Source organism: Amblyomma maculatum, chromosome 4, assembly GCF_055883805.1.
Source record: "Amblyomma maculatum isolate TAMU_Amacu chromosome 4, ASM5588380v1, whole genome shotgun sequence".
Lineage (NCBI taxonomy): Eukaryota > Metazoa > Arthropoda > Arachnida > Ixodida > Ixodidae > Amblyomma > Amblyomma maculatum.
Genome location: NC_139347.1, coordinates 26,364,238 through 26,390,577, shown reverse-complemented (window position 1 = coordinate 26,390,577; position 26,340 = coordinate 26,364,238). Strand labels below are relative to the sequence as shown.

At 41.6% G+C, this 26,340-nt stretch overlaps 1 long non-coding RNA gene across 1 annotated transcript in view; it reads left to right on the top strand.

The window, feature by feature from the left end:
* LOC146190535 (uncharacterized) overlaps positions 1-19,682 on the top strand; it is a 94,149-nt gene extending 74,467 nt beyond the window's left edge. The window contains exon 3 of the long non-coding RNA XR_014706325.1: positions 19,275-19,682. This is a non-coding gene — a long non-coding RNA (uncharacterized LOC146190535). The remainder of the gene's footprint in view (positions 1-19,274) is intronic.
* Positions 19,683-26,340: the final 6,658 nt, after the last annotated feature.

Below are 26,340 nucleotides of genomic sequence, written 5' to 3'. Positions count from 1 at the left end.
CTCTCCTTTGCTCCCTTCGCTTCGCTGCAGCTTGTGTATAGTAGATAAAGTATATCATTGAATCTACGAGATGGGCGTTATTGCTCCCACTTTGAGCTTACGAGATCACTTTGCGGTTTGAATGTTTTGGTTCATCTATGACATCTCTGCTGCGTGGGAAAACATTTTTCTATGCGGTATCCAATTTTATGCCTACAGGTGGGGTCTATTTATCATTCCTAGCTAATGGAGGTACATACAAATGCTGGATGTGTAGATGCCCTTCTAAACAATTGTTGCGTAGTCTGTTTCTGGTTCTAATCAGTCAATAGTTTTGACTTGGTTTTCAACTGCATTTAAAATTGGCTTTTATGGGGGAAGCACGAACAACCACGTCATCTGAATATGCCATGTTTTAAATGAAGCGTTCGCAAATTTTTATCAAAAGTAAACAAAAAATTATAGACATTTTTTGAATGCAAGTCGGTCCTTAAAGTTGATTTCAAGCAAAGGCCGCTGTCGTTATCCTCGTTTATCTCAGAAAGCTGTTGCACTATTTGAAACGCGGCCGCCTCTGCAACTCTGTGTTCTTGGATGCCTTGAACGCATCGATACTAGAGCTCACGGCAAAAATAACTCCCGGGATCCGCCCTTCCAACGTCAGCCCATTTATTCTCTCTGGTGTCCACTGTTCCTTGTCGTTGGCAGCCTCCAGTGTTGTAATACGAGGAAGGAAGCCTTAATATGCCACGGTCCCGTTATCACATACATGCAAAAAAAAAAACAACAAAACAGAACACAATAAACTTGTGCGTGACCGGCCGACTGAAGTCATCATGATTTCTTATTTGATGACACGTCGCCAAGACCGGGCGGAAACACATGTGTAGGCTGCGGGGTTATCCCTAAACGAAGCACTTCTGCTGCAAGTGAAATGGTGAGACACGTATTTTGCTACAGAGACTTTTGCTTCTGGATAAATTTGGTCCTTTCACAATTTTAAATGTCGCAATACTTCCGTTTTGTGTCACCGCCGAAGCGGCCAATCCGCGTCTGTAATAAATGGGGACAAGGAATACATTGAAACTTTGTATAACTTGTGTGTCGCAGCTTTTCAATGCCTTTAATGTCAAGAGGCCACAGGGCGCTGATGCACAATTTATGCAAAAAATGTTCTTGCACGCTCAGCTTGTCTCATTCTTGAACGCGCATGCCGAGTATTTATGCCGCGTTTCTCACAGCAACTAATAAGGCTGAAGCCCTTAAACACTGGCTGAATCTACTACAGGGACTGCATGCAGCATGAGTTTATTGTGTCAATTTGGAAGGGAATTACAGACTGTTAAGATATTGGCATATGTTTGCTCGTTGAAGAAGAAAGGCGTCCGCAATTGCATAAACTGTTCACTAACGTCGAGGTTCTGTGAGCATCTCAGCCCGGAGTATTCACTATTAAATTACGTAGAATATACATATTATATACAATAATCACACCAAAAATGAAACTAAAAAAAATATATCTCGTTTTTGCTTAGAGTGTCAAATTGAATTAAAGAAGGAGTTAAACTAGCTTAGGCTATTTCTTAAAGAGTTACGGGCTTTTCACAGCAAAATCATAAAGGATAAAATGCAACTCATTCGCAGCCATTCCACGAACGGAACTTTAGCCGAATTGTCCTTCAGAAGTTCATTAAACAGGTGCATCTAAGGTTTAGAAGGATGATGGACGGGCGAATAAGAGCAGCTCAAAATTGAGGTAGCGAACTGTGTGCGGTGCTCTCTCAACTTGTTGTTATCAATGAAATACCTTACAAGCATTCATTTAGTCTATTCATCTGACTATTTTTAACTGTATATAACCTACGCGTACTTCATTGTGCAGGACAAATTAATAGAAGAAATACATCCAGTGCTGCGGTAAGATGTACATGAGTGTGTTATACTTTCGCAATGAGAAAATATGGTTACACTGCAAAGGAGGAGATACTGAATTACTATATATGCTATGCCAAACTTTGTTGGATGTAAATTACGTGAAGTGACGAATTTTATTCCACAATTAAACAACATCTTTTAGCTCCTTCAGTTTAGTTGTCAGATTAAGTTTAACTTCAGCGTGGTTGAAACAGTCTTGACAAATGATTGGCTGTGTTTCGTTGCTTCGATTTAAACAGCCTTTGATGACATTTATAAACACTTGTTCTCCAACCAGTTCAAATACCGAAGGAACAGCTACTGCCCTTACTATTGCACAAGCATAACGTTGTAGCAGATAACTGCAATAGCATGATTTCGTGCTCAATAGGAGAAAAATCCGTTGAAAAAAAAAAAGCAATCAAAATGAACTCTCGCCGTGAGACATGTCTCGCATGAACCATGACCTGAGTCAAGCGAAAAAAGGAGCTACATCACGCTTCCAGTTAAACCATTTATCCAGCGATTTTAACGCATCGCTGGTGCACTTTTCTGGCCTCTTACTGCGTATCCCTGTTCATTTTTCTCTTGTGTTTTTGTGATAGCACATAAGTCCGTCGAACCACTTTGCGTTGACGCAGTGATGTCACACCGTATATTAGGTGTCAGCACGTAGTACATGACAAGGGCATGGCAGCCCAGTCGCCTAAGTCGCGAGAATGGAAGGCGCCGTGATGGGTCAGCAAATGAAGCTTCGAGAGCAGATTAGATTGGAGTCACAAGGTGCCCATCACCGCTATACTCGTACTCAAGTACGCAGTTTCTTTAGCTTATCCTTCGCCGCCTGTCCCGGGGTCATGGCATCTGTTGCTGGCAAAGAGGGTGAAGCACCGACATTGTTAAGCTCTTGGCGCTGATGTCCTAGGAAGCATGCAGTAGGGCGTGGAAAGGCAAGGATCGCCGACTGGAAATGTTTTGTTCAAAAATATAAACGTTTCGGCTTCCACATTGTTAACGCGATATACGTTAAGGGCTTCGGATGGTAGAAAGGCCGGTGTCGGCATTCTGGTTGTAACACAAAAATTACATGAAAGTAAAATAACGATTTGAAATTTTGCTGAAACTCGCGGAGTCGAACACGGCTCCTTCGCAGAGCGATGCGAGCAGCCAACCAGTTCGCCACAGGGCCGCTATATTTTCCTTCGAATAAAAGGTGACCTATTGTATGCATTGCTTTATGACTGTCGGGTAATTTTTAGGTGTGTCTTTATAAAGAAACTAATTATGGCAGTAATAGTTAAGTCAGTAACAAACAACATTTCTACTTTGCTCACCTGTGATGCGGCACTCACTGGACAATTCCATCGACCATACTGCACTGCCTCAATAGATGACGGGAGCTGCTGTCCGATTCAAAGCCTTATGCATCCATCAATCATGATTAGGCAGCAGCGTTAGCCGAGCGATGGCGCCACATGGCGTGATGCGAGTCGATTACCTGAGCTCACTGCCTCACATGGTGAAGAAGCCCGATCAGCTGCAATGGTAGCTCGCCGGGCCATGTTTGCGGTTTGCTCGTGTGCATGAAATTGGGGCCAGATCCTTCGTTCGTGCTGCTTAGCGATTGAGGCAAAATTATTGCTATATCGCAAACACCCCGGCCAAAAACTAGCTAGGAGTATGGTAATTGTTTTCCCACTTTCCTACCAGGAATGTTTATTTTATTAGAGGTGAGAGTGGTGGAGAAACTTCTTAGCTAAAACATCACTTGGACTGAACTACGCCTTCAGGGAGTCCAGGGAGTCTAATAGCAATCAGAAAGACCAGGTGATGTCCCGCGTGCATGCTCTGTAGTAATGAAAGCCCCTAAACTTCCATCCGTTCGTATGAAAGCGAGTGTTCAGACGAGATAAGTCCTGCGACGCACTGATGGCGCAAGCAGTAGCGCTCTATGCACGAAAAAAAAAGATACAAATTTCAGGCGGCATGCTTACGGTAAAGCTCGAACTGCGGCCCTGGATTCACATCACAGTGTTCTAAATCTTGGAGGTGTCACGTATTTATATCGCGGAAGTGTCAACTCATGGGGCGATGTCCAGGCGGCGCGGCACATTAGAACTAAACGCGAAATTGCGATAACACCCGAAGTTGCTTCTTATACGTACTCGGACATCAAAGACCCAAATATTGATTACCCTCGCTGAAATACTTATATGCCGCTTCTGCTAATGCGTGCTGTCTATTGGTGATTTGAAAGGCTATGAGACCCACAATATATAGGTGTCTGAGTACAATATTTAGTCTACCGGGAGCCCACATATATTTTGCATGGCTTGTCTCGAAAAGCGGAATCTCACGGCTGTATGCTAATGAGTATGTGTGTAATTAGAGAAGAGCAGAAGCTGCTTAAATTGGAGCTTAAGTGTTCGCTAATTTCGAAAGTGGTCTACGTGCGCACTTGTATGTTTTCGTTTCAAGCTAGTGGGCTGGAGGAATCAGACTGCGAGAAATCTTGCATGCTAGCGCACGATTATCACGCTGTTCGTGAAAGATGACACAAGATTATCAGTACAATAAACACGTCAAAATCAGGAACTTTATTACCCTGCAGGGAGGGGGGGGGGGGGGGGGGGGGGGGGGGGGGGGAATCGCACTCATCATAAGCGTACAAGCCTTACTAGTTGAAAAAAAGGTGGTAAAAGCGAAATAATTACTCGTCAAAGCATGATGGAAAACTGCTAGTGCTCTTCATCAGAGTATTATACCGATGTAATCGCCATACAATTATTCTTTTGCCTACATAAGCATGATGACTACTGAAAAATTGCCCAAAAATGTGTCAGCCTTTTAAATCAATCTTAATAAATGACACTTCATATAACACTGACTCATCACTTCTTTGAAACAAAAATGAGGAGATAATCTTTGCTTGGGTCGTGCGGAATGAATACCTATGCACTGCATAGTTGAACACAGTAAGAGAAAGACAATAGACATTTTGGTGGTTACCTGATTGTTTTATACTACACGTGGGGAGAGAAAAGAAACGTAGAGATGAAAATAATAGAGAACCAGAGCGCAGTAGGAAATGCGTCTATCAAACAATTACTCCCAGAGAAAAGAGGACGCACGCTGAGAGTCTACAGAGCGGCCCTCGATCCAGTGTTATTTCAGTCTTTGAAGACCATTCCTTCGATTGATTATTAAATAAGGTTAGGGCCTAGGGTGCATGTATTCTTTTTTCCATTGAGAGTTGACAGCTCAACTCCAGACACAGCATTAAGGGATACTCGGTTACCATAAGACCTAAGGAACTCACGAAGTGCTATACATATATTGGTTGGGCATTGCGTCTACAAACCCACAGTGCTCACATGCTAGGGAGTCTGCCATGTTGATGAAGTGGGAGGAAATATTTTTGGACGCCAATGGTAGCGACAGGCAACAAATCAGGTTTGGCTTGCCATGAGGAACACTCAAAAAAAGTTTAGTGGCAGGAATAAGCCGAGATTGTAAAACAGCATTTTTAGCTTCTGGGATAATCTATGCAAGCAAAGTTGGGTAGAGGACAAGCATTCGTAGATGCCATGCATCATCGTTTGAGCGATTATCAGCTTCAAGTTTAGCCAGGACTGATACGAAAGACGGACAACGTGCGTGGCATAGCGCTATCGAAAAAAATATCACGGTGAAAGAATCAGTTGGGATCGGCTCACATCTTCTACACAGTACGCATTTATCTTTTAATTATTGGTCGGTTTCTTCAAATGAAACGGCTAAGCTAGGTAAAAACTACCACTGGAAGACAAAATTTATTTTAACTCTTCATAATTAACAGGAACATTGTCGTATGAAGATACAATTACGGTTGAAGGCGTAATTAAGCTGATGACAACTTGTCGTAAGAAGCATAACAATCAAGGCATTGACCCTAAATCCTATACTCGTGTTATTCCCGGCTCATGCGGGCATTGCTGAACAGCTCTTTTATTTCTGTGCAGTTTTCAGGAAGTACCGCTTCAGTTACTATGAGCCTATTAGTGTAAAAGGAAAACCCAGTTGAAAAAAACTACAGAACTATGTCGAAAATACGACAAAATATTCTACAGTTTTGTCGTAATCATCAGATTTTTCTGTAGTTCTGTAGTACTTTTCTGTAGTTTTTCTGTAGTATATTTCTGTTGTCTGTAGTTCTGTAGTACTCTTTTGTTGTAACTACAGAAATTTGTGATGTTACTACAGAATGTTCTGTTGTCACAACAAGTTTCCCGTCAAAAACCGCACAGAAAGTCTGTCGTAACATCAGAAACGTTTCTGTAGCTTTTTCCGACTGGGAACGCACTAGCTTGTGTATACACATCCCTGAAAAATGTAAAATACGAGATTAACACTGTTCTTTTCTTTAATACCGCACCTTTCAAAGATGCAAAACACATTTCGAAAGCTCGTTTCCCGCATAATGCCATTTCAGGCAGCGGTCTTTTGCTCGTAAAAAGAAAAACATTCGTTCTCTTGGGGCTTTTTTTCTCGTTAGCCCACTTTCGGGGCAAATGCAGGCGAACGAAAACCCTTGTTCTTTAGACGCCCTTTTCTTTCCTTGGCAATGCAAAGGTCTTAAGCCCCTAAATATATGGCTTGCATGTAATCGACAAACTAGGCACTGCGATAAGCAGCTCGTGCGTAGCTCTCTAAGTACTTTTTAAGCTTGTCCCCATAGGAGACACAAAACACACACTCGCGCATACCCTCAGCCTTGTAACGGAGTGCTCTAAATGCAATGCAATGCTTGTAATGCTGAGTTCGTCGCCATTGAGCACGCATGTTTTTCCAAAAACCAGAAAAAAAGTGAGTAAATAAAAGATAGGCAGCCTTCAGTCCACATGGACCTCTTTTCGATTAGTGCAAACTGCGTCCAAATTGCGTCCACAAATCAGCTGATGTTTGGTGTAAGCATAACCTGTCTGAGCCTCTCGCCCCTATCCCCGTACGACGCAGCGACGTCCGAAGAGCATGCGACAGTTAACCACCTCTAGTAACGTATTACCGCCCAATTACTTGCCTACTAAATAAATGAGCAACTACTCAACCAACCAACTAATTAGTATTAGTATTAAAAACTAAGTTATCAGATATATAAATAATGTGCCTAATAATCTGAATAATATAACCATGTGCCTGATCTTAATAATTGCCTAGCGAGGGATATGCTACTTAGACATGACGGTGTATTAATTAGTCGACAGGGTGCTGACGACCTTCGCTATTTTTGGTACAGCAACTCGAGGCTTTTTTGAGCAATGCGCACAACTGGTCCCGCAAAGAGCGCGGCTCTGGTTTTCCGGTTTGCCCACCGGCGCAGTTAGCGAAGTGCGGAGAATTAAATTAGCTCAGACAGGGACGGCGGATTGAGTGCGCTCTCAAGAGGTTTGCGTTGAGTGTCTTGTATACGGAGGCCAAGGAGTTATTGCTCGTAGGCCTAACGCCACTGCAGTCGGCAGAGCTGCGTCAGAGGGGGCTTTAAGTGCGGTGAAAAGCTCACTGCATTCATCGCAGTTTACGGCATAGAGCCCTTCTAATTTTTATCCTGTTTCTTTGGTTGACGCGGCCGGAGCACCCTTTGCGCGATGGCGTTCTCATTAAAATGCGCAGACACCCAAGGGCGTGAACATTATACTTTAAACATCCAGCAGCTGACCTCAGCAATCCTCTTCAGCGAGATCCTTCCCTTGTTAGCAGTGATAAATGCCGCAGCGTTGCCACGCGTGAAACTTAATATCTCTGCTCTGAAAGCAGTAAACTAAAAAAAGTTCAGCACTGATGCTTTCGACGCCAGGTAGGAAGTAAAAGGCTAATTACACAATATACCTTATTCCACAGCTTTCTTTTTTTCATGAAATCTACAGCGAAGGCAGTGATGCCTTCATAGGACTGCGAAGAGTCCACATTACATCTGTTTTCATGGTTGCTGACTCTAGTGTAGTGCGACATTTTTCATGACCAAATTATGGCTTTTGCTTCCAAGCTGAAAATGCGTTGAGCCTACCTTGTAGTTACTGGTGCTACACAATACCATTGCTTGCTTCGTGAAAAGCAACAAAAAATAGGGGGAAAACAATTTCTGGGTCATGGACGTTGTAATCGACAGATTAGTTGAAATGTATGGCAATACAAGGAACACATAACTGAGAAAATCATTGAAGAGTTAATTCGAATGCGAACAAATGAACTCAGACGTACTAAGGCTTCAGACGTTGCGTTTGTTGAGTTTGATATTGTGGTTATGCTTTTTGCTGTACAGACGTTGGTTGAGCAGATGTGGGCATCCTATTTCAGAGCCAATTTCTCCTCTCTTGTACAAAAAGGGCGAGATAATATGACCGGCTCCTCAGCGAAGTGAACATGGTACCCCGAAATATATATCCAGTCCTCCCGTGCGTCTTTTATGTTCTATTTACTTGTTCTCATATTGTGCACCCTTTTATTTGTGATCCGAGTCCGCTTCTTCTGTCTGTGTACTCAGTGGTGAAGAGAAAGAGGGTATGGGCAAGTGGCATGAAGTCTGCTCAAGCAGAAGAGAGACAGAACCTGTGAAGAGGCATATCGGAATTCAGGTCCATTAGTGTGCAATACAAGGCAGACACCGCTCATATAGGATAGCAGGAACAAATAACGACTAAACCACTGCGAGGCGTAGACAAAACTCCTAGCTGTGTCGCACGACAAGGCACACAAAAATCAGATCTCAGTTGGTTTGTAGGCGCTAATCTAATACAGGCCAAATAGACTTAGAACTGTAGCTTAGTGTCCTTAGTGTTAGACTGTTCATTCCAAAGTGGTGAATGGTTTGATCCTATCTACGGTGGTTGTATTTCGATGATGGCAGATTTTAAAAACGTCCATGTGCCGAAGGTTAAGAACACGTGGTAAAGATCACAAATGGGCTAAATTAGCATGACATTCCCTCCTGCAGCGTCTGTCGTGTCCATTGAGTTACTTGGGGCCCTAAAACCTACTATTTGCAGTTAATATTCAGAACATAAGCTTTATATTTGCCACGTAGAAAAGGCTTCATTTTTTTCTTGCTCCTTTGAGAAAGCTCGTATCGCTCACGACTGTGAAAAGCGAGCTGCCTAAGAATACGGATGTTTCCTTGTTTATTTAAGATCATGTCAGAAGAGGGGCAATTTATATGTGTGCATAGCTGAGCGGCTATGCACTGAAATATATATTGCAGATATATGAAACCACGTAATCGATTTTTTGTGAAATCTCTCTGAGGTTGCACTGCCATACTGACACATATGCGCGTTGTGTTGTTATAGCAGACATATTAAAAAAAAGAGCTAAAAGCAGAAAAATCTGTAAAGTATGTTTCTGCTTTGAGAGTAGTTGCTTCTTGATGTTATTTCCGTTTTCCTTATGACAAGTTTTGTGCAATGCTTTGCGAAAGGTACCTCTCGATTGGATCTGATTAAATTAAAAAGTAATGATTTAATTCAGCGGCTTGAATAAAGATTATAAAATGTAGATGAGAATACAACGACAGAAGCATGAAAATCACAGGGAAGATCAGCCCTTAGAGTTAGGACTCTTAAATGAGCATGCCGAAGGTAGCTTCTCTCATTGCCCTGCTCTGACTACAACTTGCTATTCGCCCATCGCCAACTTAAGGTCGACGCACAGTGCCTATCTAGGAAACGTTTATTAAGACCATCCTCATAATATAAAAGGACACGTTCTAGTGGCTTCATAGAATACATACAGCAGACGAGTCTGACATTTCCGAAGTGTTTAGGCCTGGGTTCATTATATTAACAAGCCGTTTTCGCAGAGACGCACAAAACCTAAGTGACCCCAAGTCCATTAGAAAAAAAAAAGAAGAAACGCAAAAACAGACACCTAACGGGTGAGAAGGGGTCTGCCGATGGCGTCTGGATCCTCTTGCACTAAACAACCCACCAAACACTCTCTGCGGAGGATCACAGCGTTCGTCAATGTCTATGTCAGAATAAACCCAAAGCAGACAATAAATACACTCATGCTCACATTACTTGCCACGGGAGTGATAATAAAAATGAAGCTAGTAAGACATATGGTGAGCGCACGAGTCGTTGCGTTGAAGGCGCGCAACCTCGAATCGAAAAAATAAACAAAGGACCTTCCCCCAGGACGTACAGCACTCCAGCAAAGCGCCTGGCACGGCAACTCTACGAAAAGGAAAAAGAAAATCACTACAGCAAGAATTCGCAGATGCACCTTACACCAGGGCTGGCTCGAGTAAAAGGAGGGCGACATGATTTTCTCAACATGTTATACTGAATCAGCCCCCGTGTTTGCGTAGAGAGTACAATAACTCGAAACTCCATGGAGTCAAAATTTTTCTCACGAAGCTGTTTGGCTAATAATGTTTTTACTGTTGTATACCAATAAAAACTACTTTTATTGTGAAGGAATAAAGCTTTCTACACTCAACAATGAGAGGTGAGAATCATTGATATTAAGTGCACTGAGGGTGCACGCCGGAAGCACAATTTGCGGGTAGCGTTGCATAAATTTATGTTGTCTTCAACGTCGTGACGTGTAATAATTTTAGTGCTATTTGCTGTTACGAAGATGATGTGGCAAAGGCACTTGAAGCACTCTCATTCATCCAAGAACAGTCCAATGAAATCATGGTATGGAAAGAAGAAGCGATAAAGTGCACGCAAATTCGCCGCATTTACTGGACGGTTGATGTTTCGACGTCTGCCATGATGAGGGTGTGTTACTCCACTGCTGCTCGCCATTGATATGTTGCGACGAAAAGTCCTGAGAGTACCGTCGAGTTCCCCCGATATTCGTATCCGTTCACGGAAAGTTCGTGCACGGTACAACAGCAACGTCATTGTGCGCGTTGTGCTAATTAACCAGCGCTTGATGGAAAAGGCATTGGCATGATGGGCGTCCAAATGAACCGATTGCTGCTTTGTAGAAGAGTAAACGAAATCCCGGGATCATCTAAGAGATGGCGTTTACTGGCAGAGGCTCCCACACAGGAGCAATGACTTCTGGGAAAAAAGAATTATGGACAATACGGTTATATTTCAGATATTGTGCTGAATGGTGTGCACCTAAGCTTAGCACATGCTACAAGTTATTTATTAAGCGAGTATCCAAAATTGACTCAAAGAGAAACTATTTTAAAAAAGCAGTCATTATTCTCGAAGTGAACAGGCAACAAAAAGGGGTAGGCGAAAGGCAGTTTCGCAAACCCAGTCAAGTACGAGCATAGTAACTTCGCTATCGAATCAAACACCAATAACGTCGCTAAGTATCTAATGGAATACAAATTGAATATTTGTACGAAATTTTACTGTTGCTTTTTGTATATTCACCAAACGATAACTCATCGGAAGCATTGAAGCGCCAGCAACGGCGCTTCGGTACAGTAGTAAGATGTAGTAAAAGCTGCAGTTACTTAAAAAAGTAGCTCTAATTTCTAAGCTATACATATGAGAAAATAAAATTTGGTATTGACCAGTAAAGAGGAGGAACTTGATCCACATCCTCGGGACATAAGGCGGGCGGCAGCTATGTTTGAGCTACTGCCGGCGTTATCAGCCATCTAGACAAGATTTATTAACCTTCTCTAAGCCCTGTAGCGCTGTTCAGCATCACAGGTTGTGCATGAATAATATCAATCAATCAATCAATCAATCAATCAATCAATCTTTATTTAATGTGCGCAGGAACAACCATGTGGTCTTTGTGCTGCAGCACAAATAAAAAAAAAAGAAACAAAAATGAAAAAGCACAAACATGTTTACACACACAAAGAGAACACAAAAAATAAATAAATAATACATGAAATGAAACTGAGACTAAAAGTATCACGGAAAGTAAGCAAACAATCAGTAGCATCACTTATACACAGTGAGAGAATTTTTCAGCACACCAGAAAAAAAAGAAAAAAAAAAGAACGGTAGATAGAAGAGAAAAAAAAACAACAACAAATAACTGACATTGATTATAGTAATATAGAAATATACATAAAATAAACAACCCTTCCAGGCGCAACAAGTGCATGGTACTTAAAACACAGGCTAGAAATACAGAATAATACAATAAAGAAGTAAAATTAAACAAGGGACAGTAAGATTCGAATATAAAGTTTAAAGTTGAAATACAAGTAAGAAACGGATAAAAAGTAGTTCACGATACAGACAGCATTGAACAGGAGAAAAAGCAAAAAGTGAAGTAAGTACAATTTAAGGCTAGAAAGTGGGAGTTATATGTGATAAAGTACTATTTAGAATACAACGCTACGAACATCCAATGTAAATGAACAGAGCGAGTTTTGGAAGATGTCAAGGTGAGGACAAAAAGAGTTAAATAACCACTGCAATCTGTCCAGAGGGGAGTGGGAATGAAGAGCAGAAACCTGAAATGGTCTGAATTCCCTCATGCTCTTTCGCGGAACGCGCAGTAGGATGTACTCTAAGAGCTGAGGGCACATAATGTGGCCATGAAGGAGTTTGTACAGAAATATGATATCAAGTCTGATACGACGGCAGTGAAGGGAAGGAAGATTCAGTTGGGCGCTCCTGGTGGAGCGAGAGGGGGAAGTTGCGAAAGGAAAGCGATAATGAAATATCCGTAAAAATTTTTTTTGTACTCTGTCAACCTTGTCCAAGTTCGATTTGCAAGTGCCATTCCAAACAACCGACGCATACTCCAAGACCGGGAGGCATATGGACAGGTACAGTTTTAGGAACGGAAGTGGAGTATGGAACTCTCTCGAAAGTCTGCAAACGAATCCGAGTGTGCGCATAGCCCGCTGAGCAATGCGTTTAGTGTGAGAGGAGAAGCTGAGGGTGCGGTCAAAAAGTACACCAAGGTCATTAATTTCATCAACCCTATCCAACAGCACAGAATTGACAGAATAATGGTAGAGAAAGCTATGTGTTTTACGAGTAAAGGACACAACCCTAGTTTTGGAAGAATTGAGGGTAAGTCGATTCATCGCACACCAATCAGAAAAAGCAGATATGTCCGATTGCAACAACACGCAATCTTGAAAAGAATGTATTACCTTGAATATTTTTATATCATCAGCATAAAGAAGAAACGAGGAGTTCTTTATCGCCGAGGAAACATCATTAATAAAAACGGAGAAGAGAAGCGGGCCTAGTACTGAACCTTGAGGAACTCCACTCGTTGCAGGGTAAACGAAAGAAGTCTGTCCATTGACACTGACAAAGCAGAAGCGATCAAGGAGATAGTTGCGTAGGAGGGCTACGAGAGAGACTTCAACGCCAGAGAGTAGAAGTTTTTCAAGAAGTAGTGAGTGAGTAACAACGTCGAAAGCTTTGCTCATATCACAGTACACAGTGTCAACCTGACCCCTCTGAAGGACTGCTGCAGAGGCATACGTCATAAACGTGACTAGGTTGGTGGAAGTAGAGCGACCCGACATGAAGCCATGTTGATTCGGTACTATGATATGTTTGAGATGGAAGGAAAGTACGCTGTGCAAAGCTAATTCGAAAAGCTTAGAGGTTGCACATAGAAGAGAAATCGGACGATAATTGGAAACATCAGTTTTGTTTCCAGACTTGAAGATAGGAAACACGCGTGCCATTTTCCACACGCGAGGAAAGGCAGCATTTTTTAAACAGTTATTAAATATGGCAGTCAGTACTGGTACGAAGATATAACTGAAGGCTTTTATTATGGCAGCTGGAATGCCATCAGGTCCAGGAGACAAAGATGGTCTCAGACGCTTAAGACTCTCAGTTATCAACTCCTCGTCAAAGAGAATGGAATTAGATAGTGCACCAGATGGGAGGCAAACGGAATCACAATGTGGATGTTTGTAAACGGAGGAAAAATGTTGTGCAAAACTGTCGGCAACATCCCGAATTTCCGAACCCTGAGAGTCAACTAAGCTGATACTTAAATCTGATTTAATGGAACGCTTGCGAACGTAACGCCAGAACTGACTAGGACGCAATAATAATAATAATAATAATAATAATAATAATAATAATAATAATAATAATAATAATAATAATAATAATAATAATAATAATAATAATAATAATAATAATAATAATAATAATAATAATAATAATAATAATAATAATAATCATTCTGATATACCCACTGCAAGGCGAAGGCCTCTCCCATATTCCTCCAATTAACCCGTTCCCGGTACTGCTCTAGCTGCATCTGCTTTACCCTTGGGAGCTTGACCTCATCCGCCCACCGAAGTTTCTGCCGCCCCTGCTACGCTTCCCTTCCCTTGAAATTCAATTTGTTGCCCTAAGCGACCATCGGTCATCTCTTTGTACTAAACGCCCTTTCCATGCCCATTTATTCTTGTTCATTTCCTCTCGAATATCAACTCCAGTTATTTCTCTGACCCATCACGCTTCCTATCTCTTAACGTTACCCCTGCCATTTTTCGTTTCATAGCCCTCTGCGTTGTCCTCAACTTAAGTAGAATCCATTACGTTATTCTCCACGTTTCAGCCCCATATGTGGGTGCAGGTAAGATGCAACTGTTTTCTACTTTCCTCTCGAGCGATACCGGTAAGCTGCTAGTCATAATCTGCGAGTGCTTGCCAAATGCGCTCCAGCCTAATCTTATTCTTCTTGTTATTTCCTTTTCATGGTCCGGATCTGCGGTTACTACCTGTCCTAAGTAGATATATTCGCCTACTACTTCCAGTACTTCGCTACCTAATGTAAACTGCTGCTCCTTCCCGAGGCTGTTGAACATTACCTTAGTCTTCTCCAAATTGATTTTCAAGCCTTCTTTTCTACTTTTCCTGTCTAGGTAACCAATCATTATTTGCAGTTCATCCCTCGAGTTGCTTAGCAAGGCAATGTCATCAGCAAATTGCAGATTACTGAAGTATTCTCCGTCAACCTTTATCCCTAACTGCTCAAATTGCAATTCTCTGAATATTTCCTCCAAGCAAGCTGTGAATAGCTGTGAGTAATATGAACGCTGCCACACAAATAGACCACGTCACAGCAGTGGCTTTAAACCACGCGTGCGGACCACGGCAGGACGCTACATGGTGCCGGTTTGGACTGTATTTTTGCAGTGGGCACGCAAGGAATACAGCGGGCTTTATTCGAAGCTGAAGCTAATTATTCGAAACATTTTCAAGCTTTTGTCCGTGTACTCGATTAGGTACGAAGATTATTCGGCATATTCTATATGATTTGTTTCGTTACTCGAATACAAGGGTATTTGGTTTGCTTTTCAAGTCCTTTTTTTTTTAAATATTCGCAGACTTATTGAAACAAACGCTTCAAGATCGAACGAAGCTATTTCTTACCAGAATATATAGCGAAATAGGAAACATAGTATCTTTTTCGTGTATTTCAGTATATTGCCTACTTGAAATACACAGTGCGGCCGGGGTAGCTTAGTTATTTGTGGTAAGCCAACAGCTTTTTAAAGCTTTATTGTTGTACACCACATGCAAAGAATCTCAGGCCAGCGTTGTGATCTGATGGACTTCACCCCAACATTTAGAAAATCTTATTAAAGTTTAGATCTTCTGATGTCAAGGCTTTACCATGACCACACCAAACAACATCGATGATATTTGGGGAAACTACGACATGACAAAATAACCACCAATCTGCTGTGCTGTACCACAACGTAGCACTTTCATTAAGTTAATATTAGTTTTTACCAAATGTTCAAAGAGCTTGGACGTGCTTTAACTAACGCTTAAGTCCAGAGTTTTCATCAAGTAAGGTAATAGGTGTGCCTTGGGAATGGCAGACGTTGAAGCTGAGTTTGTCAGTGAACTCTTCCGTTGCAAATACCAGGAATCTACCATCAAAGGAGCTTGAATAAACGCTCCCAAGAGTTTCTCAGCTACTTTCTGAAGGAAGTGAAAAATGGTCTTCCTGGCAATCAAGCGATTATCCAAGGCATGCACACTTCACCCTTCGCAAGTCTGACGTTAAGACTTTGTATTATGCAACTTTCATTTCTCCACCTGATTCAAGAAAACGTGGGTGTTACTGAACTGCGAAGAATTGTTAGGCGTTATTAGGCGGATGAAATCATCTACGATGGCCAACTTACTTATGATTCTGCAACATTCTCCGTTGAAGTATTTAGGTATGAAAATGCAATAAGCAAGAAGCCGTTATTGCAAATGGCTTTAAAGGAATTGGGCCATCTTTCGTGTCTAGTGTCAAACGTAGTGCTGGACCGGGTCGTCCCTCAAATGACATCTTTCAAGGTGGAGTACAGATACAAGTCGCTGACAACTTTAGATGCGTTTGCATGCATTCGAACACAATTGGCCTTCAGGGAGTTTAGCTGCGTGAAATTCATTATCACCGACGATATGCTACACTGGTTGCTGTGAGACACCAATAATACTCAAAGGGATGATTAGAGGCTGAATGCTATGGTTTTTGTTTTGAAAAATCAGTATGATGCCAGCTGATGGTTTGCAGTTTTAATGCAATTTAGCTTATGGGAAATTCTGGGGAAATTTAGGCGAGGTTGTGGTATCGCTTCTACTTTCTAATCTGGTGACATTGTCCCAGGCTATATTTGCCTATAAATTTTACCATAACATATACTTAAGGTAAATGTTAGCGGAAATCGTATAATTACGTCTTTGACGGAAAACATGCTTTGAAGACGCAATTAAAAGTTTAATGTGCGTGCATTTAGCATGAAGGCCAAACTGATAGATGTTTTTTTCGCAATGACGGAAGAGTAAGTTTGTTGTGAAATTTTAAATGTAAAGTCAATATTAGTTTCTTTAATAGTGTTTGTGAAATGTTTATTTAGCAGTGGGCTCCACAGTGAGCAGTGACAAACACTAAACATGAAATCGAGTATGCGAGTGAAGAGGGGAAGGAGAAGGAGGATGTCAAAGCACGTCTGGCGACCTTATAAAAAGACGATAAAAACAGAAGACAGGGTAGTGGCAGTAACCTTCCACTCAATCTTTCTTGGTCCTAATTGCACCCGGCAATAAGCCATTGCCGCTTCTGAACTCCAAAGCATTTGTTGCCTCACAATATCAGATGACATGCCTACAAAACTGTGTAATTCCCAGAATGAGGTATTAAGAGTGTCCAAGCTTGAGTAATGTGATTTCCTAATAGCGTTCCTCTAACCTAAGAGTAAATATGAAGTTTTTCTTATGTGCGCGTGCGCGCGTGTGCAAAAATAACGGCAAGCAGAGGTCCCATGAACTGAGTTCCTGCTTTTGGCGAAATCAAAAGCTCTTCATTAAACTTCTTATTTTTACTGGCTTTAATTGCTGCTTTTCTCATAAGTGTGGTTCAACGCCAAGGCTTTTCCTTTTTATTCTCGAACTTTTGCATAATGTATGGGTAGCATGCGTTAGTGAACAAAAATATAAAATATCTTAGTTTTTCGAATTTGGCATGTTTTTTTCTTTACTGCATTGAAACTTGCAGACGAGTAAAATGCGAAGACAATTTAAGGCTTTCTGTGCAATAGCACCGAATATATTTGTTATCATAATAGATCAGGATTTGCTCTCCTCAGGACTAAATTGTTAAATAAATGGTTTCTGCGCTATGCGTAATTATGCCAATAATACAGGGTTTTTACAAAATGAGAAAAACTAAACCATGTCTATGCCCTAAAAATTTGCGTTGTCGATACATCGCGCGAAAATTTCACTCTCAGGCAAACCTTGACAACGCCGATGCACAAAGCCAAGAAATATATTTATGCCGGTCAACTTTCTTTCCACACTCGCGCCGCATCTGTTCAGATTTCTTCTCGACGGTACTGCTTTTTTTGTCTCTCAATCGACGCAGGTTGACTACTCAAAGAACTTTAATTTAAAGACTCTGAGAAGACAGACTTGACCACTACTTATTCTACACCCTCCTCTTCTTCAGACCGATTCATCACACGCACATAGAAGAATACATTCGGTCGTGGTTCTCTCGAAACTCATTTACAATCTCAGGTTCTAGCTTACCCATGGTAGTATAACATGTCCCAGAATTCTCCAGTAAACCTCCTGTTGAAGTATAGCTTGATTTATTAGCATAGACATAAATTTTCCAAGCGGAGAATCATCCTCGTGTTTTATGTTCTCGTTTCCAATGTTCAGTGTGAGAAGTTGGTAACCATGGCTCCCACGAAGATCGCTTTCGAAGACAAAAGGGGATGAATTTCATAAGTCTCCACACTAAAAGAACTTCGAGTCCGCTAACAAGAGCACTCTTTCCCCTTAGTCACCGGCGCATGCCAGGCGTAGCATTGCCTATATCACGTACATAGCCTAGATTCGTTCAAAGACTTGTGAGTTTTGAGTTCCATCCTTATCGCTTAGCTAAGCACTTTGCTCAATACGTCATTCATCATGAAGCCTTTATAAACCCTGACATCAGGAAAAAAATGTTTTTAGATATGAGTAGCAGGGAGTCATAAGCTTCAGTTTTTTTTTTTTCGGCGCGCACGAACTATGCGTCTGCGCGACGCCCGCCCACACACACACATGCACGCCCACACGCACATACGGATGCGCGTGCGGGCATACATATGCGCGTGTGTATAAATCGTGGCGCAAAAAAAAAAAAAAGAACGACACCGAAACTGAAACGTGTCTACCTGCATGTCATGAAGGAGAGCGCATCTTTTTGGGGAGTGCATAAACCTGGAGTTTGCACCATTTGCGGGAAACCTACTCCTAGTTCGTTCGATTTGCTTTCTCCCTTGTCTCGCCCCATCATTACCTGGAAAAATCGAACAAGAGCGAATTTGCATGTGAGAGCGTCCCCTCCAGTAATGAGGCGTAGAAAGCGCGCCAGCCAAGCATTCGAAACAGTTGCCGAGTGCTTGAAAGCGCGAAGCTCCTCGCATTTCAGTGATGATGTATCCCGGTGACCTTTGCGTGCCGAGTTCCTGGAGCTTGTCCCGATCCTGTTGCACACGCGAAAGTGAGGGAATAGAGAGGTCCAAACTCATTTACTAGTAAAAAAAAAAAGATGTTCGCTTTTTCACTTTCTCTCCCTTTCAGAAAAATGCCTCCGTATGCCCGTTTACCGCGCTTGGTTTGGACAGGCGGCAACCACCTTTCTACTTTTCTCTTTTCCTGTTTGACTCGGTCAGCAAACAGACGATGGTCCGCTGCGGTCTGCTACTTCATTCTTTTTGTATGCGCTGATAATTTTTGTTAGTGCTTTGTTGGGGTTTGAGTGCCTGTCGGCAAAAAGACGTCGGCAAGGCTCTAGGGAGACACAGAAAATGTGACAAGACTGCATAAAGTCCACCGTATTTTGAAGAAGAAGCAGGAAGTTTAACTTTCTTCTCTCTTAGCCCGTGAGTGAGTGCTATATCCAGTTTATTTTCTGCTTGATTCCAGATAATGCGGAGAAATACGGAGCATGCTCAGCCAGCATCTCTTTTCAGCAACGAGGAAAAGATGCCTTTAAAGTGTGACATCTCTTTAGACCGGCGGAAGAATAAAAACGAGAATCGCAGACCGCGTGTTTCTTGATGAAGAGTGCAAAATATAAATAGCGTGGTTGTGAATGTAGCCTTCATTGCATGGTTTGTGGTTTCCAGCCCAAGGAAACACGAAAAATGTTTTCAAAACCGCTTTTTTTTCTTTATCACCAATGTAGATGTTCCTGAACTTGGATCGAACTAGAAATGCATTTTAGATGTGGAATGGCATGCAGTCTGAAGAAAAAAAAAAACTTTTTCATCAAACCTTCCTTTCAAATTATACCCTGTTCGGTTTAATTCGATTGCGAATAAATAACACGACAATTTTGTACGTGCCCGAATTGCATTGCATCGAACAAGATTCGAAAGAAATATATGCCTTGTAAACCTTTTCGGGAAAGGACTGCTAATCTGTTGCATTTGTGGCAGTCCAGACAGCGCAATTATTGAGTTGCTGATTTTCTGAACAACCATAATTTCAGCGTCATTGTGGTCGAATGAATAGATGTTGAGCTATGAAGATTTTTTTTCTGTTTGCTTCGCTTTGTGCATTCTATTTCTAATTAGGATGGTACCATAAGTTCTTCTGCCATGCGGAAAAACAAACCCCAATAAATGGCGCACAGTTCAATGTCGAACGGCTGATCGGTGAAATATATGAGCTCGGTGAAATATATGAAATGGAAATTTCCTATCCAATCAGGCTTCGTACATGCAAATGACTGAAAAATACAACGTGTGGCGGAAGGCATTTGTTATCCTCGCGTTTAGTAGCAGAATCGAGCTTTCTGCCCTAAGTTCATTACCATCGCTCTACCAGGTTATAAAGCGGAGCATTACATTAAATATCAAGTATATATGCAAAAGCTTAAACAAAAAAAAAAATGCAAAAGCCTCCCGCATGAGGGGGCCATATCTGATCGGAATTTTAATAAAAACGAAATGATTGAAACTAAAGTTTTATTAGCCGCTACCGAAATATATATACAAGCAAACTATGTTGTACAACTAATTAACGAAGAAAGCTCTGCACGACTAGAAATAACTAACTAGACCACAATCTTGTTGAGCTAAGCTTTTCTGTGTTTTACCTAGCGGCGCCATACACCATAACTTGACGCCACCTGGGTGCGTAACCTATTTACGGCACCATGCAGTGCGTTCGAAAAGCTTCGTTGGTTGTGCAGAGTGTGGGCAACACTGCGTTCCTCCGGGACTGCGCAGATGAGACGTCCGCCGCTCCGATCGAACACTCTTGAAAATTCGGCGACGCGGCTTGGGGACGTGCCTTCTTTCCCTCGCACTTTCTCGGCGGCGCTGACTCGCCGTCAGGCATTCAATAATGCAGAAAGAGATGAGTGATTCGATGGAGTTGGCAGCCGCCTGATCAGTAGCGTAAACATGCATCGCAGCGTTTAGCTTTGAGTAACCCTGGGCGGCCTAGTTTTGAGCGCAGATTAGCGGTGCTCAATAATCTGCGTCTGACATAGCTAAATTGCGCCGAACAACATGTTCTGCTGAATAATTTGTTCAAGGCAGGCTTGGAGCAAATATTTCACATTCCATCAAATTTAGAAAGTTAAGAAGACAGGTCTCTCTTTTTTTTTTTTTTTTGAAAAATATTCTAAAAACTTTTACCACACTACAAGCAACAATTTATGCGCAGTAAATTGATTGGAAAGCCCAGAGTGTGATGACGAAAAGATATTTCTACGAAAGCTGTTGTTCAAACACATTCAATATTACCTGGAACATTAACCTTCCGATGAGTGCGGTTTGGTGGCCCACCAGACACTAGGGCATCTGCGCAGGTTGAACTAAGCGGCTTTTCAAGCATTTATTGTGATTCCGGGTAATCGAGAGGCACATTTATTATGTTACGAGACTCAGCTGTAAGATTTGAAAAGCTGGAACAACGATAAAAATAACTTCTAAGAGCAATTACGGCACTACTTAATGCGAAATTTGGCGCAGATTTTTATGCGTTTTTCTCTCTCGATATATTGAGGCAAATATTTTAAAGAGATGCTTGGATGTATGTGTGTTCAGTTACAAACTACTCTATTTTTCTCATGAAGGAAATATAATTTTTCAGAAGCAGAGGAAGAAGAGAGCTCGTGGCTCTTCTTTCTCTCCTGAGAAATTATCTCTGGCTCTTTTCAAGCGCCGGCTTGGCATCAGCAGACGGATAACGGTGCGTGTGATCTCTTTCGCATAGTTACACCGGCATCAACAGCGACGCGACTCAGAGCCGATCGATCTCATAAGAACTGAGCACAAAAGAGTGGGAAAACAAACCTATTAGTTTTGATCTATAAAGAAGCCGTCTGTGTACATGCCGTCTGTGTTTACTAACGAGTACCTTGAAGCCTGCACGAGTGGGAGGGTTAAAATATTGACGGCTTCGAGCTGCTACGGTTTCAAAATAACAAACTTTCCCGCTGAAGTAGGCAATCTGCTGCTGAGAAACCGTTCGCGCCGAGATTACTGCATTAATTTCGCTTCAGCTCGTCACGATGCTGTGAAAACTGACTTAGCAGGAAAGCACGACAACATATACTAGTATGAGTACAGAAAGAATAACAGAGAGTCTCTGATTTGGAGTATTTAGACAGTCTGTAATATTTGGAGGGTGAAATCTAATTAAACGGTTGGAATGCGATTATATTACCGATATTGTATTTTTCAGCTCTTCTTTCAAGCAGTCCTAGCCACTGCGTAATAAATACCTAAACATTCGTGACATTTTCTGTAAATTATTTGTTAAAGGTAATTCTTTTAGACGTTGCTTATCAGCACAATAACAACCAATGTACTCGCAAAATCTTCTTTCGACAGGCTTAGCTTTCTTGCTAATAATTCGCCAAACCATGTTCCATATATTTTCAATGCCCCATACCAGGGGCCTTTGAGGTATCAAATAAAAAAATAAATAAATCGCAGTTTGGGTCATTGATCGTTAGAGCAGGACAATATAAAAAGGAAAACATTTGCTACTTACCTTATCAACATGTTCATAAAACGTATCTTACAATGCTTCACAGTTACGTCCTAAATGATTTCAAAAACGCATGCCAGTAGTTTTCAGTGGAAGATTTATCTACTGGGGACAAGTTCAGGACAAACTTTCAAAGCAAATTTCTGCCAGGAATCGGAGGCTGAGACTATTCCAGTCAAGATGAGCATAACAGTATCCTATAATATTACTGAGTTGCCTCACAGTTAAATGATATCCCGAAGATTTAGGACTTGATAATGCCTAAATTGGCACGCACGATGTGATGTGTGCTGTTTATCCTAATTTCCAGCCGAATGCGCTACCTAATTTTGTTGCATTAGCATTACAGGGTACCACGCACTCTAAGTAAACTCAAAGGCTTGATACGCTTTTCGCTATCAAAAATAGTACAAAGAATGAAGACGGCAAACCGCGATGAACGTTTTCACTCAATGAAATATATACATATTTAATATGACCACAGTAGAATGACAACGGCTAATATATTCTCCCTTAAGAAAAAGTTATGCTATTTGAGCAACTTATCGCGACCAACTCTGTGAGAACAATCTTAAATTCCCACACCATTTCTTTCCTTTATTTTATTTCCACTCGCAACAACGTTCTTAATGCATGATGATGTATAAGTTGCTCCGTATTTGTGAACCAAGCTTCACTCACTGTGCAATTATACTTTTTTTGACGTGATGCACATGGAATTTGAAAATAACGACCATGGCCGTATCGGGCCGGCTGAAAAGGTAATGAGATGGCGGCACGATCGAGGTTAGATGGAGACTCTTCCTGTTGATCTGTTCACCGCACAGATAGTTAGGCCAGGCTAATGGAAGAGGTCCTTAGGAAAAATTGACCCAGGCGACTGACCTAAATGAGTTACTTGCGCGGCTAATGATAACGACTCTAATATGGCCACCTTCTACCAACACTGCCTTTCAGGAGTACCTAATCTGATTTCCTACCTCTTTTGGTTAGTGATGAGCACCTCGTTACTGAGACTTCCGTAATTCCTGATTCATGATATTCCTCTAGCGCTAATTGGTGCCTACTGACTGCAGATGTATACTATATTGATCATGCAGAAGTAATTTGAAAATTAGGACCTTTTTCTTAGGAAAAGCAATGCCGCAAAAAATATATTTATATATATAATGATCCTGCCACTGACTTTCGTCAACGAAGGTTTTATTCTTTATATAAATGTAGTGCTGACCTTCGGAATCAGTAGCTTTAGGAACTTGAGTAGAAAACAGTATATTTAGGAACTTGAGGAAGTGTTGTGCCAAATTTCAAAGAATTTGATAATCGATTTCTCTGACGCAATAACCGAAATTAGCGTCACGGACGACACAATAGTGTCGTTCTGTGTCATTGAAGGGACCACGGAAAGCCGTTTACTAAAACTAGAAAACGCAGAATAACAACAATCAGTTTTACATCATTCCTCACCAAAATGCAAAAATTTTTAAAGCTAGCAAGTTTACTAGTACTGAGCGTATCAACAATGAAAATAATGCTGCTCCAATGCACTCTCCACTGAACGCACGCCAGCCCGCAAGAAATATAAGCAACAATATATATCCCGACAGCGACCGTAAATATAGGGTATACGAAGGCTATTAATTTTGACACAAATACACTACTTCTACGGATATCTTCTATTAGAATAAAATATTGTTTCAGCTCGGACACGTTAACTTTTCACCGCATATTCTTAGGACGTTTGCTGAAATATATTGAAAAGCCCGGATTTAAGTATTTAAGATGTTTGATAGACGTTTACGAGTATAAAGACGTCAGAAACAGTGTGCAACATGTTTTAAGACTTCCCAACCATTCCCAATTTCGAACGTTTTTAAATGTGAGGCCTAGGATAATCGCTGCTGTATCCGGGAGTTGTGCAAGGCTCTCTCTTTAATCTGTTAATATTCTAAATTTTATATTACGGAGATCACTAAGCAAACAAATAATGCCAAGCTATTTCCTGACGACTGCATCCCACACTGACAAAATAAAACAACGACGACCACAGTGAGCCCTGTATTTCACTGGACGCAAAATGAAACAGTACACTCGATGATATACGAAAGTTAAAGGAAATCTGCGTTTTCCTGTAACAAAAGAAAAATGGTCTCTATACTTAAGCTATTCACGGTAGTCCACATAGTAGATCCCAACAGCCTTAATACCACCGTGTTACACGCGCCGTTTACCAAAGATGGGATGCGTGTGTTTCTAAAAGGTCATAAGCATCCTACGAAAACTTTTTTCATTAGCACATCCATGGTTCATTCGGCTTGTCTTGCACCAACTCTTTCGTTGCCATATGATCTAAAATCAACTGTGACCCAACTTGGTAAAAATAATTATTGGTGTTGACTGTATAGTTTATGGATCACTAACTTCTATCAATGACCACATTAAAACTCACCAGTTTCTCATACATTCAGCGAGTGGTGACAGAAACACGAAATAGGAGCTTATGGTGAAACATTCAGACACAAAATGGGACAAATGTTCTTCTTTCTCAGTACTGGATCTGTAACTAGCCCGTGTTAATTATAAACTGCTTTAAATACTTAGGAGTAACTATAGACGCAGATTATTATGGCATACGAAGGAGGAGGGTCCTGGATCATTAGCCACTACCAGACACCGTGTCTACTGAGAACAGATGTGTCCAAAGCACCCCAGGACGTCACGTTGTTGGACTATGAAATCTGTAAAAGTTTCATTCCACAGTCATGAAGTATGCTTCAGAGGGCGGAAATTCTTAACAAATTGGGTTCAAAAAATTCAAAAACAAATACAAAACTTACTGCTCTTATTCTATGTGATAGCTATAGCAAGGCAATTTTTACCCCGAAATGGTGTGTCCAGTAGATTTTAGCTACTAAAACGAAAAAGGAGCGCATTTGGGAGCGGACACACTTTAGCTGCCCCATTAGAGTTACGATGCGTAATGCTCATTATCGTACAGCCGTAAACTGCTCAGTTTTGGTAAAGATTTTCCGACATATACATCCGTAAAGCCTCACGGAAGCCCAGCCATAAGGAGGTTACTTCATGGCCCAAACGTAGCGTGTCTTACTCATCACCTAAGGGTCTTAAAGAGACTCACGAAATAATCTTCCATATTGATATTGTTGGCGACGACTTAGCTGACGATGCTAGTTACTCGATCGTCTCACGATGCAATCCAAATTGTCCAGATACCTTTCACAAGAGTCGACGCAGCAAGGCACCTTCGACAGGTCGCCAGGAACCGGACTGTATACACTTATGGTCAGCCACTGGAGACTTGTCGTCCTCTTCGTATCACTCCAATCCTTTACTCCAAATACCAATATCATTTGTCCTCCCCCACTGTGATACTTCGCTATTCTGCCGCTTGTGGCTGGGCGTAGCATTTACGAACGCCTATTCGCATCTTGTATTAATGGCAAACTCTACATCTGAGCAGTGCTGTTGTGATGAAGCGATTGGGCACATACTTATTTTTAACCCACGGTTTGATCGAGATCGTGCCGTTCTGGCTGCTACACTCAGCAGCTTGGTAACTCGTTCTCTTACAGAAGCAAATATTTTGAAGCCTTGTAAAAAACCTTCATTACAAAGGAGGGTGGTGAAGGCTTTTCTGAAGTAATCAAAGGATTCGGGGTTGGTTGAGGTCCCGACTATAAAATTTAAGTGAGCGCCCTGTGTTCCCTATCATAGTCGTGTATGGACCCGTTGAAAACTCATTTATCTGCCACTCTTTCCTTCCGTTTTCTCTCTTTGTTCCCCCCACGTGGGAGGTAGCCTACTGGGCATCGCCTAGTTAACTTCTCTGCCTTTCTATTCTTTCACCTTTCCCTCGATTCTCATAACCCCATTTTGTCTAAAAGAATAAGCTTGAGTTGCCAGCTTCTGCCACGGCGGGTGGCCTTGGGATGTCACAAAACCCGTCGGCTCATCAGTGCCC